The sequence below is a fragment of the Staurois parvus genome, unplaced genomic scaffold (assembly GCF_062004578.1).
Source record: "Staurois parvus isolate SC_StPar_1 unplaced genomic scaffold, SC_StPar_1.0 ptg000154l, whole genome shotgun sequence".
In the NCBI taxonomy this organism is placed as follows: domain Eukaryota; kingdom Metazoa; phylum Chordata; class Amphibia; order Anura; family Ranidae; genus Staurois; species Staurois parvus.
Genome location: NW_028317950.1, coordinates 18,762,733 through 18,782,168, shown reverse-complemented (window position 1 = coordinate 18,782,168; position 19,436 = coordinate 18,762,733). Strand labels below are relative to the sequence as shown.

Below are 19,436 nucleotides of genomic sequence, written 5' to 3'. Positions count from 1 at the left end.
ATTGATGGTGGTGATGTTAGTAGTGATGGATAGGATGGGGGGGGGGGGCGCGGGCAGGAGGGAAGACGAGAAGCTCGGTTTTGGAGAGGTTGAGTTTGAGGAAATGGAGCGACATCCAGTCAGAGATGTCGTTTAGGAGGTGAGTGATGCGGGCGGAGAAAGTGGAGGTGAGGTGAGGGGTGGAGAGGTAAATTTGAGTGTCATCAGCATAGAGATGGTAGTTGAAGCCGTGGGAGTGTATGATTTTGCCAAGGGAGGAGGTGTAGATGGAGAAGAGAAGGGGTCCAAGGACAGAGCCCTGGGGGACCCCAACAGAGAGGGGGAGGGAAGGGGAGGTGGCACCATTGTAGGAAACGCTGAAGGAGCGTCGGGATAGGTAAGAGGAGAACCAGGAGAGAGCGGTGTCTCTGATGCCAAGGGAGAATAGTTTATTAAGGAGGAGGGGGTGGTCAACTGTGTCGAAGGCCGCGGAGAGGTCCAGGAGGAGGAGGACAGAGTAGTCGCCTTTGGCTTTGGCGGTAAGTAGGTCGTTGGTGATTTTGAGGAGGGCGGTTTCGGTGGAGTGTAGGGGACGGAAGCCGGACTGTAGTGGATCAAGGAGGTTGTTGTCAGTTAGGTGGGCGCTTAGGCGGTTGTAGACTAAGCGCTCCAGGAGTTTGGAAGTGAGTGGCAGCAGGGAGATGGGTCTGAGGTTGTTTGGGTCAGAGGGGTCCAGGGAGGGCTTTTTGAGTATGGGGGTGATGTGCGCATGCTTTAGGGGGGAGGGGAATACGCCGGTAGAGAGGGAGAGATTGAAGATGTGGGTGAGGGAGCAGATGAGGGAAGAGGGGGGTGACTGGAGGAGTCGAGAGGGGATAGGGTCTAGGGGGCAGGTAGTGAGGCGGGCTTCAGAGAAGACCCTGGTGACTTCCTCAGTGGTAGCGGGGCTGAAGGAGTGCAGAGCTGGTGGGGTTACGGTAAGCGGGGTCTTGGGTGTGGAGGGGGGCAGTGCGGTTGCGAGGTCAGAGGAGGGAAGAGATGAGGGGGAGATAGGGGGGGGGAGGCTAGGTGGGGAGGTAGATTGCGAGTTGACTATGTCCTGACGGATAGCATCAATTTTATTGTGGAAAGGAGTGGCAATCTCGTGGGCGGTGAGTGAGGTACTGAGTGGAGGAGGGGGGGGAGAGAGCAGGGAGTTGAAGGTGGAGAAGAGTCGGCGAGGGCAGGAGGAGAGGGTGTTAATCAGGTTTACGAAGTAAGCCTGCTTGGCGGCGTGGAGGGAGGAGGTGTAAGTGAGGAAGGCAGATTTGTAGAGGGAGAATGAACGGGGGGACCTGGTTTTGCGCCATAGTCTCTCCAGCGCACGACTGCGACGTTTGAGGCATTTAGTGTGGTCGTTCTGCCATGGTTGGAGCGGTCTGGGTTTGATGTAGCGTGTGGTTAGGGGTGCCAGAGAGTCTAGGGTAGCTGATAGTGAGTCGTTGTACGTGTTAGTGGCTAGGTCAGGACAAGACAGTGGAAGGATGCTGTCGTGTAGGCGGTCGGCAGCTGAGTGGAGGGGGGCCGGGTTCAGGTTGCGAAGGTTGCGGCTGGTGATGGTTTGGCGCTCTGGGGGGGGGGAGTTAGGGGAAGGGGAGATGGAGAACGTGAGGAGGTGGTGGTCGGAGAGAGGGAAGGGGGTGTTAGAGAACTGGTTGAGGGTACAGAGGTGGGAGAAGACGAGGTCAAGGGTGTTCCCAATGATGTGGGTGGAGGATTGAGTGTGCTGTGTGAGCGCGAAGGAGGAGGTTAGGTGGAGGAATTGGGAAGTAGCCGGGCTGTTGTCATTGATGGGGATATTGAAGTCCCCGAGGATGATGGTTGGTAGCTCAGAGGAGAGGAAGAAGGGAAGCCAGGCAGCGAAGTCATCCAGGAAGCGGGGTATGGATCCGGGAGGCCTGTAGATCACTGCGATCCTTAGGGGGGTGGGTGAGAAGAGCCGGATGCAGTGAGCCTCGAAGGAGGAGAAAGTTAGGGAGGGAGGATTAGGGAGGACCTGGAAGGTGCTCAGCGGTGATAGGAGCAGGCCGACCCCACCACCTTTGTGACCGCTCAGTCTTGGTGAATGGGACCAGACGAGACCTCCATAGGAGAGTGCCGCAGGGGAGGTGGAGTCAGTGGCCTGTACCCAGGTTTCGGTGATGGCTAGGAGGTTAAGGGAGCGGGAGATAAAGAGGTCATGGATGGCAGTAAGTTTGTTGCAGACCGAGCGGGCGTTCAGGAGTGCAACCGAGAGAGGGGGGATGGATGCGGGGAGAAGGGGCACAGATATGAGGTTGAGGGGGTTACGGCAGCTGGCGGGAGCAGGGGGGTCCCTAGAGGAGGGGTGAGGTGGCAAGGGGCCAGGGTTCGGGGAGATGTCCCCAGCAGATAGGAGAAGGAGAAGGGTGAGGAAGGTGGCATGGGAATGGGAAGTGTAGGAGCGTGTGGGTCTGATAGTGGTGGCACGTGGGTCGACGGGGGAGTGGAGTAGCAGGAGGAGGTGGTGAGTGCCGTAGTGGGGAGAGGGGAGTAGTGAAGGGGCAATGTAGAGCTGTTTTGGGGGGGTAGGCGGGTAGAGGGAGGCGATTTTTGGGATGGTGGAGAGGAAAATGAGGAGGAGGAGTGCAGGAGGCATGTTGGGGTGGGTGCGGTGACAGTTGGGTCAGGGGAGGTGAAGGGATACAGGTCAGGGCAAGGTGTGTGGGGAATCTGTGTTACCATGGGAGAGTCATTTGAGTCCTTCTGTAGGGGTAGAGTGAGGGTGGAGGGCGGCAGCTGGTTGGCAGCAGTCTGTGGGTGCAGTAAGCTGGCGACCATGGGTGCTGTGGCATGTCTTCAGTGGGTACGGTGGTTCGGCTAGTGGAGGGGTCGTAGGGTGCGATGGCTGGGGGTGATGGTAGGCACGGCGACTGGTGATGCTGGCGGCTCGGTGACTGGGGTTGTTGAGGCCAGGCGTCGGGTGCTGAGGGCTCGGCGTCGTGAGGCGTGAAGCATGGTGGTGGTAGTGTCATGGCGTGGGCATGTATGGCGGCCAATGGAACTGGTTCTCTTGTATTTATTGATGATGTGACTGCTGACAAAAGCAGCAGGATGAATTCTGAAGTGTTTCGGGCAATATTATCTGCTCATATTCAGCCAAATGCTTCAGAACTCATTGGACACCGCTTCACACTGCAGATGGACAATGACCCAAAGCATGCTGCAAAAGCAACCAAAGAGTTTTTTAAGGGAAAGAAGTGGAATGTTATGCAATGGCCAAGTCAATCACCTGACCTGAATCCGATTGAGCATGCATTTCACTTGCTGAAGACAAAACTGAAGGGAAAATGCCCCAAGAACAAGCAGGAACTGAAGACAGTTGCAGTAGAGGCCTGGCAGAGCATCACCAGGGATGAAACCCAGCGTCTGGTGATATCTATGCGTTCCAGACTTCAGGCTGTAATTGACTGCAAAGGATTTGCAACCAAGTATTAAAAAGTGAAAGTTTGATTTATGATTATTATTCTGTCCCATTAATTTTGGTCCCTTAACAAGTGGGAGGCACATATGCAAACTGTTGTAATTCCTACACCTTTCACCTGATTTGGATGTAAATACCCTCAAATTAAAGCTGACAGTCTGCAGTTAAAGCACATCTTGTTTATTTCATTTCAAATCCATTGTGGTGGTGTATAGAGCCAAAAATGTTATAATTGTGTCCATGTCCCAATATTTATGGACCTGACTGTAGTGCCACATGCAAGAGTAGGACCCTAGGTACAAAACAAAAGGCTCAGCCTAGAGGCAGCACCTGTGGGTGGCCAAACCTCCTTCAGCTAGCGGCATCTTAGCCAGTCAATAACTGCACAATAAAAACACAAAGAAAGTCTCTGGCCACAGCCAAGAACAACCAGAGAGGAGAGTGCTGTGTCCTTCATTGAAAGCAGAGAAAATAATTTTTTGAAAAACAAAAAAAATCCTATTTTCTCTTCCATTCACCGAAGGAAATAGCAAATATCTTTAATGTAGATTCTGACCATTGGGACGTCCCAAAAGCAGTGCCAAGAGAAGGGTGGGTCATACTATACCACAAACATTTTCTGCTTGGAAAAACCAGTATTTACATTACTGCTTGCAAACCTCCGTGACCAAAACAGACACCAGAAGATATAGTAAAAAGGTGTAAACCAACAACCAGGCGGCTACCCTAAAAACCTGAGAAATGGACACCTGATGGTGAAACGCCTACGAAGTATGATGATTGAGGTGGAAATGGGGTTCCTAAGGCCCCATAGCATAGACCTGAACAATGGTCTGCCTAATCCACCCACAGATAGTGGCAGAAAAAGCAGCTAACCTTTGTGAGGGCATCCATGATCACGAAGACAGAATCTGTTTCATGTAAAAAAAAGCAATAGCAGAAAGGTAAAACACAAACGGCCCTCACAACATCTGGGACCAAGAGACAGACAATTTCTTAATTCAAAGGGAAGGCAGACACCACCTTCTGAAGAAAGGAAAGTAATGGTCCAAAAGGAACCTTGTCAAGGTGTAGAACCAAAAAGGGAGGTTTGGTATAGCATGTCATAGCCAGGTAAACTGAAAAGATGATTTGTATCTTAAAAATGTATCTGTCATGACAAACTTTATGAAATGTTTCTGTCAATGTATTTAGTATGGTTTCAAAAGGCCAGATCTACAATATTCCTAAGGGGAGGCATTTGCAGTAAGTACCCAGTTGAAATCCCAAGGAGAAAATGGAGGTCTAGCCAGGGGAGAAACATGCAATACACCTTGAATTAAAGTCCAAATAAACAAGTTGGGGGACAAGGGACACAACAACACTGCCAAGGCCAAGACCTGACCTTTAAGCATACTCAGACACAGCCAATGGTCCACTTCCTGTTAATAAAGCCAGAATCCCAGCCACTGAAAAAGAAAAAGAATGAATACACAAAGCCTCACAGAAAGAGAAGTAGGCTTTCCAGGTGTGCTGGTATATCTTCAGAGGTGTAGACGTTAGAGCCTTCAGTATCTTAGTAATCAATGAACAGGATTCAAGACTGAAGAGAATCCTTTCAGCTCCCATTCGATACAGAAGTTGAGGGAGGAGCTTAAGAGAAAATTCCCTGTTAAGTCTTACTAGTAACTAGTGGTGCACCGAAATGAAAATTCTGGTGCCGAAAACCAAAAATACAGGATGCATTTGGCCGAAAACTGAAATAGACATTTTTTAAAAATTTATATATTTTTCAAACGCAAACAAATACACTTTAACTACTAGCCTACAGGGCACTTATACCCCCTTCCTGCCCAGGCCAATTTCCAGCTTTCAGCGCTGTCACACTTTGAATGCGGTCATGCAACACTGTACCCATATGAAATTTTTATCTTTTTTTGTGACAGATAGAGCTTTCTTTTGGTGGTATTTAATCACCTCTGGGTTTTTTATTTTTTCTTAAACCAAAAACCACTGAAAATGTTGAAAAAAAAAAAAAGTTTTTTCTTAGTTGTTATAAAATTGTGTAAATAAGTGTTTTTTTTCCTTCACTGATGTGCGCTAATGAGGCCGCAGTGATGGGCACTGATAGGCTGCACTGATAAACACTGATAGGTGGCACTGATGAGGAGGCACTGGTAGGTGGCACTGATGGGCATTGACAGGCATCACTGATGGGCACTGAAAGGCAGCACTGATATATGGCACTGATAGGTGTCACTGTTAGGTGGCACTGATGCACACCACACTGATAGGCGACACTGACGGGCACTGATAGGTGCCACTGATGCACACTGATAGGCGGCACTGACTGGCACTAATAGGTGGCACTGATTAGCAGCACTGATAGGCAGCACTGATAGGTGGCACTGATGCACACCACACTGATAGGCGGCACTGACAGGAGGCAGTGATGCACACTGATAGGCGGCGCTGGCTGGCACTGACTGGCAGCACTGATAGGCAGCACTGATAGGTGGCACTGATGGGCACTGATATGTGGCATTGATGTGCACTGGTAGGCACTGATATGTGGCACTGATGTGGCACTGATAGGTACTGGCAGGTGGCATGGATGAGCACTGAGAGCTGGCACTGCTGGACACCAACAGGTGGCACTGCTGGGGCTACACTGATCATCAGGGCACACTGATCATCAGTGTACATGTCCCCTCCGAGGAATGCAGATTACCGGCTCTCCTCTCGAGCTGTCAGCGTGACAGCTCGTGAGGAGAGAAAAGTCGATAACCGGCATTTCTCTGTTTACATGCGATTAGCTGTGATTGGACACAGCTGATCACATGACCAAGCTCTTTCCTCTTTTCCGAGGGACACAGCACACCGCCGATCGCTGCGCGCTCGTGGAGCAGCGCATGCGCGGTGAGAATGGGAGGACGTCGAGAGAACCACCTTGCATCCGTCATTGGACTATATGGCGGGCGGGAGGCGGTTAATGATTAAAAATAAAAACACAATATACTGTACACCCCAATTTTTTGGTAAAATATAAAAGATGATGTTACGCCGAGTAAATAGATACCCAGCATGTCATGCTTTAAGATTGAGCACATACGTGGAGTGCCGTCAAACTACAGTATTTAAAAATCTCCATGGGTGACGCTTTAAAAATTTCTACAGGTTACCAATGTAAAATTACAGAGGTCTAATGCTAGAATTATTGCCCTTTTTGAAGAGATATGGGGTCATTATGACCCCACATCTCTCCTCTACAATGTAAAGCAATATATCAAGAAAAGCATTGATCTAGTGCGGGTGTCGGCAACCCGCGGCTCCGGAGCCGCATGCGGCTCTTTTTCACCTTTCCTGCGGCTCCGGAGCACACTGCCCACCAGGTGACAGGCAATAGGGTCGGCAAGCCGCGGCTCTTTTAATGCAGATCTTCTGTGTGCCGGGCGCCCGCTGGCAAACATTGGCTGTCAGGATGTAGGCGGGGCAGCCCGGATGTAGGCGGGGCAGCGTGACGAACTCCTCTCCTCTCACAGTCCGCCCTGAAGACCAGAACGGCGCGGGAACCCAGCGAGAGGAACGCGCGGAGCAAAGGTAAGTGAATTCACACAATATGGGGAATGAATTACTATAGGGGGGATGAATTACTATATGGGGGATGAATTACTATATGGGGGATGAATTACTATTGGGGGGATGAATTACTATAGGGGGGATGAATTACTATATGGGGGATGAATTACTATATGGGGGATGAATTACTATAGGGGGGATGAATTACTATGGGGGATGAATTACTATATGGGGGATGAATTACTATATGGGGGATGAATTTTCAGTTTTAAAAATGTTTCTCTCAAAATAAATTTCAATCGTGGTTTTGGCGAGATTTGGCTCAGTCGAAAAAAAAGGTTGCCCACCACTGACCTAAGGCTATGATTGTGATTATGACGATACACTGTGGCCCTGATTAACCCTTTGCTTACTGGGCCCTTAAACCCCCTTCATGACCAGAGCGTTTTTTGCAATATATGCAGTGTCGGATTTGTTTTAAATGTTGCAATGGTTTTGCGGCTTGCAGTCTTTTTTTCCCTCTCGGAAACGGGTCCAAGTGGCTCTTTATGTCTTAAAGGTTGCAGACCCCTGATCTAGTGCTTAAAAAAAAAAAAAAAAAAAAGCCTTGTACACAAGGCGCCGGAACCGAAAGTGATTTTGCTCCGGTCCTCCAAAGGCATAGAGATGAGTGGAGGCCATCTTTCCTTCACTTATCTCTGTTCCCAGTGCCGGGATCGTTCGGTGGTTTCTCAGGTAGGGCTGAGAACCACCGAGTGGTGGCGGGTGTCGGCTAGCAGCGAGTGCCGGGGTTATTTTCATCACCTGTATCGGTGCTTATTTTCATATCGGCCAAAACGTTTAGGCTACCAAAGGTTCGGTGAATCCCTACTAGTAACAGTATTTTCAGAGATCTTCCAGGGCAGCAACCTGAGAGATGATTGGTTCCAGTCTCTACAGGAAACTAAAGCAGAACAGTTGACAACCCTGCCTACCCACCTTGTCCCTCAGTTAGGATGAAATAAGACCATCCCCACTGGTACAGAAGGGGAAAAAAATCATTAATAGAATTAAATAACCACAATAAAAAAAAGGGTAAAAAGTAGGCTTGTTGACCTGAAATATACGTAAATAGACCTATCACTAGGACTAACAGGGAATTTCTCTATTCATCTTCCAGGACAGCAACCTGAGAAAGGAAACAAGAAAAAGGACAAGCCTACCTCAGGATGGGCCACTGCCAGATGAACTTCTCTCCTGATTGCATGGTCTGGGTAAAAGAGAACCTCCACTCCAAGGGTTGGGCAAAGGTATTAGGACCAGACCAAACATCCCTTCATAGATTAGCCCCCTAAAGCTCTCAACTTTTCAACCCATAATATAGAGATCTGGAAGAATCTGACTTTAAATAAAAACAGAAGGTACATGCAATACTTTAGGAATGAGGAAGAGGGAATTTGTCAGCCTGAAGGGGGCTTGGTAGATTGAAAAAACCTGAACAGATCGTACTGGAGGGAGAATTCCTGGGAATGTAGAAGAACAGGGCAGAGTGAAATAAATACAATGTCCTAGAAAAGAAGAGAAAAATAGAACTGCCTTCTGCTGTAAAAAAGCCTAGGCCCCAGACTTACGAAAATAAATAAATAATAAATTTAAAACAAAAAAAGAGGGTGGAGGTGCAGTCTCCAAATCTCCTCTCCTGCTAAAGTGGTGCTGGCAAGGAGGTAGCCCCATGGATGAGGGATGACAGAAGAATATCTTTGATTGGATCGAAATCCAAACTGGATAACAGAAAAAAAAAAAAAACAGGAACAATCCCAAGGGGAAATACTTGGGATGGAACATCCTTGTCTCGCCCAAACAGACCTACACCAATAGACATAAACCAGGCCCTATATGGTACTCACAGCCATTGAAACTGTAATAGGCCGATATCTCGTCTTGCAAAGGCATAGTGAAATAGGTATATAGAACAGATGAGCCCCTCTTTCCAAGCTGTAAAGAGAAGTAGGATGGTAAACCAGTCAGAAGATCTGGACAATCTGAAGCACCCACAGAGAACCCGCTAAGAGTCTGGCACTGTTCTAGCACCAAGAATCTGCACCAGTCTGGTGCAAAGCGAAACACCAGAAGACCACTATCCAGATTCTGGGGAGCAAGTGAAGGTGGTGTAACACAGGAGGAGTTACCAGAACATCCACTTCAGTAGCTAGAACCTGCAGACAAACTAAGGCAGATAGCTGTTTAACAGAGAAACCAGAAGAACTATGTCTGGCATTCCCTACCTTTGAAAGGGGCCCAGAACCATCTGCAGGTGAAGAAACCAAATGTCTGAGTCTAGACGCTTTCAGTAGAGAATGTCCCCCTGCCAATCCACAATACCTGGAATTTGCATGGCAGACAGGGCTGGAAATTGCAAGACATGTGGAAGGCTGCACCTATCTAGGTTATCTTTTAGCTGCAAAAATCTTGGTTTCTCTCTGATGTATGACATAAGCTACTGTCTGCCCGGCTTCCGCTATGGTACAGACTAAATGAATTCTGTTTGGATCTTTCAAGTTCTATGCTTCAACAGCACTACCACTGAAAACCAGCGACCATGAGTCCAGGTGGTAAATTGCTCTTCAGAACAAAAAGTTCTTGGTTATCCAAAGCCTACGGAGAGTCTGCCAGGAGTCTAATAACATCCAAGTACCACATTCACCCTGGTTGGTACAATGCAATGAGCATTGTCAAAAGGTCCTCTTTCTCTACTATGGAAAAATGAGGAAGGATCTGTTTAGCCAAAAAGCATAGAACAGATCCTACAAACTCACCAGAGCATCCACTACTATGGCAGGATCCCTGGATCTGAAAACAACTTGCCCAGTATGTAGTTGACTCAGGGAGCTGGGATATCCATGTCTGGCATTTCCTACCTGTGCCAGAAGACCGGAAAAACCCAGGGTAAAGAGACCATTTCCCCAGACGTTGGTGCCTGAGAAAGTTCGCCTGCCATTATTCCACTCCTAGAATATGTATGGAGGAGAGGAGGACCTGAACTTCTGCTCACACCAGAATCTGGTTGGCTTAATGCTGAGCAGCGAGACTTCTTGCTCCTTTCCAATGGTTAATGTATGCCTTTCCTGTGGCATTGTCCAAATAATTCCCGATTTGATGACCTTGCATCCGAGGTCCGGTGTAGAAAGGACAAACACATCGCTCACAGACACAGTATGTTGATCAGGGGACTAGCTTCCTTCAGGTACCAATTGTAATGGTCTAGAGAGAAATTTAATATAAGGTACTGCTTGAAAGTTGGTCAAGAGGACCCTCAACCAAAAGTGGAGAGCTGGACTGCAAAGTCTGATTGTGTGAGGGAAAGTTTAATATTTGTCTCACGGAAGAAAAAAAAATTCTAGTCTAAGCAAAATCTAGAAAAAGGCCTAAATATTTCATCTCATTCCATAAAAAGTCAGTTCCAGAAAAAACCCCTTCTAAAGTTTGGGTAAACCATTCAAACCCAGGAAGAGTCTGAACAGTCCTTTGGACCTTGGCTGACAGGGTCAGAGCTGTCCCACCTTTCAGCAAAAAAAGGTCATCAACATATCTCACCAGGGAAAAAAACTGAATCAGCAGAGAAAGCTCAGTGGCTAGCACCTTCCAGAATATAACAAATGCTAATGTAGTGAGCCCACAGTAAAATGCAGGTAGCATAGCACTGACCATTGACTGGTCACTTATTCCCAGCTGTGGAGGCTGGCATCCATCATCACTATCATCCAGCAAAGTGGGAGAAAGGATTTTTCAGCTAGAAGCATCAGAGAATGCAACCACCACTGACTACTACGGAGATCCTGCAGAGCCATAACAAGACAAGAACCAGAGCCAGCACAACAGTGAAAACCAAACGTGCTCATGCCAACCTGAAAAGCAGGGCCATTTGAAAATCCTCTTTTCCTATGAATGAATTGGAGAAAGCAGTGTTGTTTTCCACTTTGAATTGGAGAAAGCAATGTTGTCTCAGACAAATCCAAATACGAAGGTATGTGCCCTTGATGTCTATGAATGCCAAAAAATCCAAACTGGAGGAGGGAAGCATCCACTGACATAGCAATTTGATCTCGAACCTGGGAACTTAACAAAGACATGCAGCAGGATAGGACGAATATAGCCTTTTTGGGAACCATGAAGAGATTGGGTTAAAACTCTCTGAATTTCTCTGGGGCAATTACCACCTGCGCAAGGAGGCCCTCTATTGCAAGATAAAGGTTGTGTAGATGTTACAGGGAAAAGTGATTTTGTTTTTAAGAAAAGGATCTGCGCTGCCTCTATCAGAACTTTTTTTTGCACCTAGTGTTCTACTCCTGCTGGTGGCTTTATATTAGCAAAATTAGCACATTCAAGTGACAGCAGTTTCTGAAGTTGATTGTGATTACAGGTCTATTTTAGTAAATATTTTAACTTCGACAATTCTGATTGTCCTCTTTAAAAGTTTCAAACAAGCAGATGCAGCATAGCTTATGGTATAAGTTAAAAAAAACGTAGGCCTAAAATAGCAAATGACTAGAATCTTCACATAAATGACATTGTAAACCACAGAAAAATGGATGAAATGAGTTCTTACCTTGCCACCCTGGCTATTCGGACACCTATCCTTAGGCCCCACACTCTTGGCTATCTGGAGAAAACCACAAACGTCACATTGAGTTAGGCAGGTAACAAATAGTCAGCAGACTTTTTGTATGCATCCTGCAAAGACAAATTATAACATCTATTAGTAACAGGTAAATAGTGTACCTGTTGCCTACACAAAGTACATGAAGAAATTTTGCAGTATGATCCAAAAACCCAAAAAACAGCTTGTCAGCTGGCTGAGAACAAGTGATGTGACACTACGTAGTACAAGTTTAAAAAAGGTAAAGCTAAATTAAACCGTGTTTATACCTAAAGAGAACCTGTGCCCAGACAAGGCACACCAAGGCATTTACATATTCCAAACAAGCAGTAAAAGCACCTTGAAGGAAATATATACTTTTCCAAAGAAAAAATAAATAAATGCACATTTTTTTTGCAGAAAAAAGTTGAGCATTTATTATTTTTTTCCTGCAGGAGCCTGGAAAGCATTGCAACCAGGGGCAGACTGACAACTCATGGGGCCCCTGAGCAATAGGGGATCATGGGGCCCCTGTGTCCTCACCCACACTCAAAACACACCCAAAAAAGCCTATGAAAAGGTACCAGGGGCATCTCATGGGGCCCCCTACTGACCCCGGGCAGTGCCCGAGTTCCCAAATGGTCAGTCCGCCCCTGATTGCAACCATTATTAGTGGATCAGGAGTGCAATATCAGATTTCTGCAGACAAGCCCATATCTCCATGCAGGCTGTCTCTTTTTGAAAGCTGCAAGGCTTGTGAGTGAACTATGAGAGCACTCATCAGTGCCCTTGCAGTTCAGAAATACAAGATGTCATGGTGGCTTAAGGTAATTGTAGTTCATTCATAGGTAACTGTGAATGAATCACGCGCCCACATGCCTGCGTGATTCATTCACAGGTAAGTATGGCTGGAGCTCCACATGGCTGCACTCTTTTTAAATTATAATAAACAGATGCAAGGAGAAGATCCCTGCCCGCTGTCACGGGGGAACTGGCTGCCGGAGCTGGAACATGTTACTTTTTCCAACCCAAATACGGGTGGAACAATGACATGTCCCAAAAGGTGTACCTATCCCTCAAAACATCTTGGCAGCCTGCCAATCTTCTTTTTTTAAAGATTTAAATAGAGTGGAGGGGGATTAGAACACCTGTCAGTTTTTACTGCTGTCTGTGCCCCCTTTAGGGAGATTCACCCTCTCTATTTGTCTTGTTTACTATCATTGAAAGTAAAAGTAAAACCCAAATTTTGGGTTGCCCCAAGAAAAGTAACACAGGAGAAATCTTCCAATGGGGACACTAATTCTCGTGACCTGGGGGTCCCCTAGGGATTCCCTTAATTTGCTGGTAATTTCTCTCACTTTCTCCTTGGCTATGGGACAGGAGTGAAAGGAATTCTCCCCAATGGGACACAGACAGCAATAAAAAAAAAAAACGGACAGTGTTAAAACACTCCTTTATTCTATCAAAAATGAGAAAAAAAAAAAAAAAAAGCCTATAGTACTCCTTTAACTATTAGTCTACAGTAGAAACTGGAACGATATACACTGGCCATGCAAGACTCTTATTAAAACACAATGTCACCATTGTAATAACAACACAAAGAATATTTATATTTGATAATCCAATATAAGCTTGCTTAAAAAATCTAATTTCATGTTATGAGTGTTGCCTGTCTGCCGGCCATCGCTTTTCACAACTTCCTGGATTCCCTGCATGCTTTGCAGCTTCTTCTCTGTTTACTCTCAATTACTAAGGACTACATATCCCATAGTACTTTGCTGCCTGCAAGCAGTGATTCCTGCACTGACTCCACCTCTCAACACCTCTGTAGATCAGAAGGAAGACTCTGTGAAATGTGTGACACAGCAATGCTACTCATAACGCTTAGTAAATGTGTGTCACAAAGTTAATGCACAAACGTGAAGTTCATTCAGATTATTAGGAGTAGGCTAGAAATATTTGAAATCAAAAATGGAAATTAATATAGACTTTTAAAGTGGAAGTTCAGGCTATTCCTATGCTTACACCTGCTCCCACCTATGCTCCTAACTCGTATTTTAACTACCGTGTGAAAGGAAAACATGTATACTTACCTAATCTGAGAGTGCTCCGGTTTGGTCTCATGATCTCCCCAGCAGCTGGCTTCAATGAAGAGGGGAGATTGCTGACAATGCCTGTGCGGTGACTTCACCTATAGGCTTACTATGAGGCATCAGTTATCAGCTGTTCCACCCTCCCTTGAAGCCATCCGCCAATCATGTGACCAGACCAGAGTGCCCTCAGAGTAGGTAAGTACCTGGACTTCCACTTTAGATATGAACCATAGATATGATATAAATCACTGTAATCATTTCCACACTGGATTTTAATTATCAAGTGGCTGAAGAGGTTCCACGGGGATTTTGCTCCACATATAACATAAGACAGTTCCTGAAGGTTTCTAGGACAAACCTGAGCCCACTGAAGCCTTATTTCATGGCTCTTAGGTTATTGGGGTGGAAGTCAAGGTGGTATTCTACCGCCTGTGGCCATCATGTTATGATCACATATGTTGTTATGTACACCAGTGGTGTCCCTAAGCAGGTGCGGGGGGGTGCGCGCCGCATCAGGTGAAACCTATTGCATGGGGCTACACCAGACCCACTACACGAAAAGGTAAGCTTTAAAGCAAGTCGACGATCCCCGCAAGATGGATCAAATCTGCAGATTGGGAAGCATAATGGATCGGAGTCAGATCCATTATGCTCCCCGATCCATCTTGCGGGGATCGTCGGCTTGCTTTAAAACTTACCTTCTCGTGGAGCGATCAGTTAACCCCGTGTAGGTTGCAAGCCGACGATCCCCGCAGGATGGATTGGGTCTGCGGATTGGGGAGCATAATGGATCGGACTCCAATCCATTATGCTCAATCTGCAGATCCGATCCATCCTGCGGGGATCATCGGAGGGGTGACACCAAGTGTTACCGCACCGGGTGACACCAACTCAACGGACGCCTCTAATGTACGCCACTGTTTGAAAGAACATTTTTTTAAAGCGGAGCTCCACCCAAAGGGGAAAGATCTGCTTTAAGCCCTTGTCCTCCACTCCCCGTTAAGGACTGGCACCTCTGGGGAGTGGCAAGGGGGGAGCGGGTACCCGAATTTGCTGCAATCAGATGTGTAAGTTGACCTCCCTCCCGGTAGTCTTCTGGGACACATGACAGGTCCCTGAAGACTAGGGGACCATTCAGAAAGTGCAGTGCTACTCGCGCATGTGCAGTGGCCATCTGGCTGTGAAGCCACAAGCCGTCACAGCCAGGTGCCCACACTGAAGATGCCGACGCTGGGGAGAGAAGACAGCTGGTGAAAGCCGTGGTGAGGACACCGCTAGATCGTGGGACAGGTAAGTGTGTTTAAAAAGGTCAGCAGCTATAGTTTTTGTAGCTGCTGACTTTTATTTCTTTTTTTTTTATCAACTGGAACTCCGCTTTAACTAGTTGTGGACTTTCTCTCAGATTGAGAAAGTTTGTTCCTTTCATCTAAGCTCTCTCAAGGTGTATTTGCAGCGTTCTCTGTAAACCTAAGAGTCTACTGTGTGATGTGTGGAAATCCCAAGAGATGCTACAACCACCACATCTGCCACCGGCAATCCTTCTACAGTCAACATTGCTTAGATCACACATCTTCACTATTATTTTGTTTGCTTTGCTACATGTCTGTCAAGTTCAACCATCAGTACTTCTACAATTGAACGACTTCTGCTAAAAAAAAAATCCCAGTACGTGTGCATTAACCACTTGAGCTCCTGAGGATTTACCCCCTTAATGACCAGGCCTCTTTTTGCTACTCGGCGCTGCACTAATTCAACTGATAATTGCGCGGTCATGCAATGCTGCACCCAAACGAAATTTACGTCCTTTTTTTCACACAAATAGAGCTTTCTTTTGGTGTAATTTGATCACCTGTGCGCTTTTTATTTTTCACGCTATAAACAAAAAAAGGCCAAAAAGTTTGAAGAAAAACAATATTTTTTACTTTCAGCTATAAAAAATATATAGTAAACTCAAAGTTGGTTAAAAATTTAGGCCAAAATGTATTCTGCTCCATGTTTTTGGTAATAAAAATACCAATAAGTGTATATTGATTGCTTTGTGTTACAGTTATAGCGTCTACAAACTATGGTATAGATACTGCAATTTACACCATTTTTCTGCTATACAGCGCTGCGCTAGTTTAACGGACAATTGCGCGGTCATGCAATATGGTACATAAATGAAATTTACATCCTTTTTTTCCCCACAAATTGAGCTTTCTTTCGGCGGTATTTGACTGCCTGTGCGGTTTTTATTTTTTGCGCTATAAAAAAAAAAGGCTGACAATTTTGAGGAAAAAAAAACAATATTTTGGACTTTTTGCTATAAAACATGTCCAGTAAAAAAAAATGCAAAAATCAAATTTAGTCATAAATTTCTGCCAAAATGCATTCTGTGACATGTCTTTGCTAAAAAAAAAAACCAATACATGTAAATTAATTGGTTTACATGAAAGTTATAGCGTTTACAAATGGCGGGAAAGATACTGGGATTTTTAGGGGTTTATTTATACTAATAATGGCGCTGATCAGCGAATTATGGTGGCGATCAGGGACTTATGGCAGCGACCAGCGACTTATGGCGGGACTGTGGCGGACATTCTGACATTGGGGGGTACTGACTTGGGGTCACTGACATCCCCAAAAACACTAATACAGTGATCAGTGCAAAAAAAAAAAAACTGACACTGTACTAATGGCAATGGGGAGGAAGGGGTTAACTTTATTTTGCAGGGAAGGGTTATAGGAGTGAGGGGAGTGTTTTACTAGGGGGCGGGGGTGTGTACTGGGCGGGACAAGGCTGATCGAGAAGGAGAAACTCTTCTTTCTCGATCAGCTCATCCTCGAGCTGACAGAGAAGTGACAGACAGCACAGCTACTGAAGCTGTGCTGTCTGTCACTGTTCGCCGCCGATCGCCGGGACATAGCCGCTAACGAGTGGCTGTGACCCGGCGACTGACATTTGCGGCGGTGATCCGCGGGACAAATAGGGCGGCGGCGCACCTCGCGCGCGCCCCCTATTTGTTTACAAAACACACGTTTTAAAACGTGGTTTTGCCTGCGAGTGCCGCCCTGTCGCCGTATATGTACAGTGGCTGGGCGGCATGCGGTTAATTGGTTTACATGAAAATGATAGCGTTTACAAATGGCAGTATATATACTGGAATTTTTTTTTTTTTTTTTATAATTTTTACTAGTAATGGCGGTGGTCAGCGACCTATAGCGGGACTGCAGCAGGCATTCTGATACTGGGGGGAACTGTCTTGGTGTCACTGACATCCCCAGTGACACCAATACAGTGATCAGTGCTAATAAAAAGCACTGACACTTTATTAATGGCACTGGGCATGAAGGGGTTAACATGTGAAGTTAACTGTGTGCTGTTTTACATGATGTTCTGTGTTTGTGCTTCACTGTAAGCACACGGCTTTGCATGGCTGTGCTATGCACAGCCAAGTAAAGCAGTGTGCAGGAACTGACAGGGGAGAGAACTGTTTTGTTTACAAACTCTTCTCACTCCCCGTCAGAGATGCTTGGCAATCACTGGACGCCGCCGAGTAATCACTGGTTGGGACCCAGGTGATTGACAGCCAAGGCTGGAAATGGTGGCGCAGGTAGGGCGTGCGCCCCCCCCTACTGAGAAATGCAAAATCACGTATATTGCCCACCCATGCCGCCCTGTAGCAGTACTTCTGTTATAAGGTGGACAGGAATCGGTTAAAAAGCAAACATTCATTATTTATCACCTGGTGTTTGCTGTTGGTATTTTAGAAATGTACAAAGTAACAATTAGAGGAACTCTGCACTGGCCAAAAGTTAAAAAGTATACAATGTATCAATGTGAAAATGTTCTCTGAGCTCAGGTATGAAAATAAATTGTAACATTTTATCAGAGGGAATCAGAATGTTTTCATAGTTTCACATAATTGCTGTGTGCCTTCTGGTGCAGTGTTAGCCGGAAAAAACATAATTGTGAAAAAAACAACCCCAAAAATAACGCAAAATGTAAGTGCTAAATATCGCAAAATATAAATATTTAACGCATTTGGTAAATAATGCATGTTTATAGTGAATTGACTACTTTTGAGAGAATTTTTGAGGTATTTTTAAAGCAAAAATTCATGCGGTATTTATCTCTTAGTGAATTGGCCCCATTGTGAGCAGCTCACAGTGTGCAGTGAAATCAGAAGAAGACACTTCAGCTCAGGATAGGAGCCTGTGCAAGACTGGAGGGAAGGCTGTGCTAGAGTGCAATCATCCCAGTGCACAATATATACTTCATACAAGTCTATTTAACAACAGTGTACCTATAGCCTCCACTGTTGTGTTGTTGTGGGCATGGTATTGTATTTTTATTACTACCCATTTTGGATTTTTTGGTAAGCTACAGGCATTATTGCATGAACCATATCTATTTACCACAAATTGTATATTTACAGCAAGGGTTTTTTTTTTGTTTTTAGATACCTTGTATAAAAAAAAGCCAATTCACAAGTATTATCTCTCACTAAAAATACCACTAGCTTTAAGCTGGAGCTACCTGTGAATTTCAATAAGGTGCCTATTGAGGAGAACAGAAAGTCGAATGTCTGGGTATGGAGGGAACTGAATGACAGGAAACTTCACTCATTTTTCTTTTTTTCATTACCTTTATCACTGGATTATCTACACAAAAAAAACTAAAACAAAAAACGTCTTCACATGTCAGGCAAATCTAGCAATGTTCTGTAGGGATCAGCCACTCCATTGCAGCACATCCAGACCTGCACCACCTTCTTCTCTGCAAGACTGTCCTTTTTGGGTTTTTGTAACAATCCTCCTAATGACTACTAATGTAGAGAACATCCTTCCCACTGACCACCATTCTAACCAATGTATAAGGGTGCTTTCCCACTGACCACCAAGGCAAAGGGGGCGCTTTCCCACTGACCACCCATGGAAGGGGGGCACTTTCCCACTGACCACCCATGGAAGGGGGGCACTTTCCCACTGACCACCCATGGAAGGGGGGCACTTTCCCACTGACCACCCATGGAAGGGGGGCACTTTCCCACTGACCACCCATGGAAGGGGGGCACTTTCCCACTGACCACCCATGGAAGGGGGGCACCTTCCCACTGACCACCCATGGAAGGGGGTACTTTCCCACTGACTACCCATGTAAGGGGGGAGTTTTCCCACTGACCACTCATGTAAGGGGGGGCACTTTCCCATGGGCTACCAATGTAAGGGGGGGCACTTTCCCATGGGCTACCAATGTAGGGGGGCACTTTCCCATGGGCTACCAATGTAGGGGGGCACTTTCCCATGGGCTACCAATGTAGGGGGGCACTTTCCCATGGGCTACCAATGTAGGGGGGCACTTTCCCATGGGCTACCAATGTAGGGGGGCACTTTCCCATGGGCTACCAATGTAGGGGGGCACTTTCCCATGGGCTACCAATGTAGGGGGGCACTTTCCCATGGGCTACCAATGTAGGGGGGCACTTTCCCATGGGCTACCAATGTAGGGGGGCACTTTCCCATGGGTTACCAATGTAGGGGGGCACTTTCCCATGGGCTACCAATGTAGGGGGGCACCAATGTGGGAGGGAAGCACTTTCCCATGGGCTACCAATGTATGGGGGGGGGGGAAACGTTCCCTTGGGCCATCAATGTAAAGGGGGCATTTTCTCATTGGCCACCATTGTAAAGGGGAGTACTTTCCCGCCAACTACCAATGTAAATGAGG

The 19,436-nt window shown here is 46.3% G+C and overlaps 1 protein-coding gene across 2 annotated transcripts in view; it reads right to left on the bottom strand.

Annotated features, from left to right (window-relative positions):
• Window positions 1-19,436, bottom strand: part of ARAF (A-Raf proto-oncogene, serine/threonine kinase) — a 62,907-nt gene that overhangs the window by 34,994 nt on the left and 8,477 nt on the right. Inside the window, exon 2 of one of the 2 annotated variants that reach the window (XM_089675155.1) lies at window positions 11,604-11,728. The gene's annotated coding sequence lies outside the window, so the exon portion shown is untranslated. The remainder of the gene's footprint in view (window positions 1-11,603; window positions 11,729-19,436) is intronic. The other variant, XM_089675154.1, reaches the window with a different exon arrangement.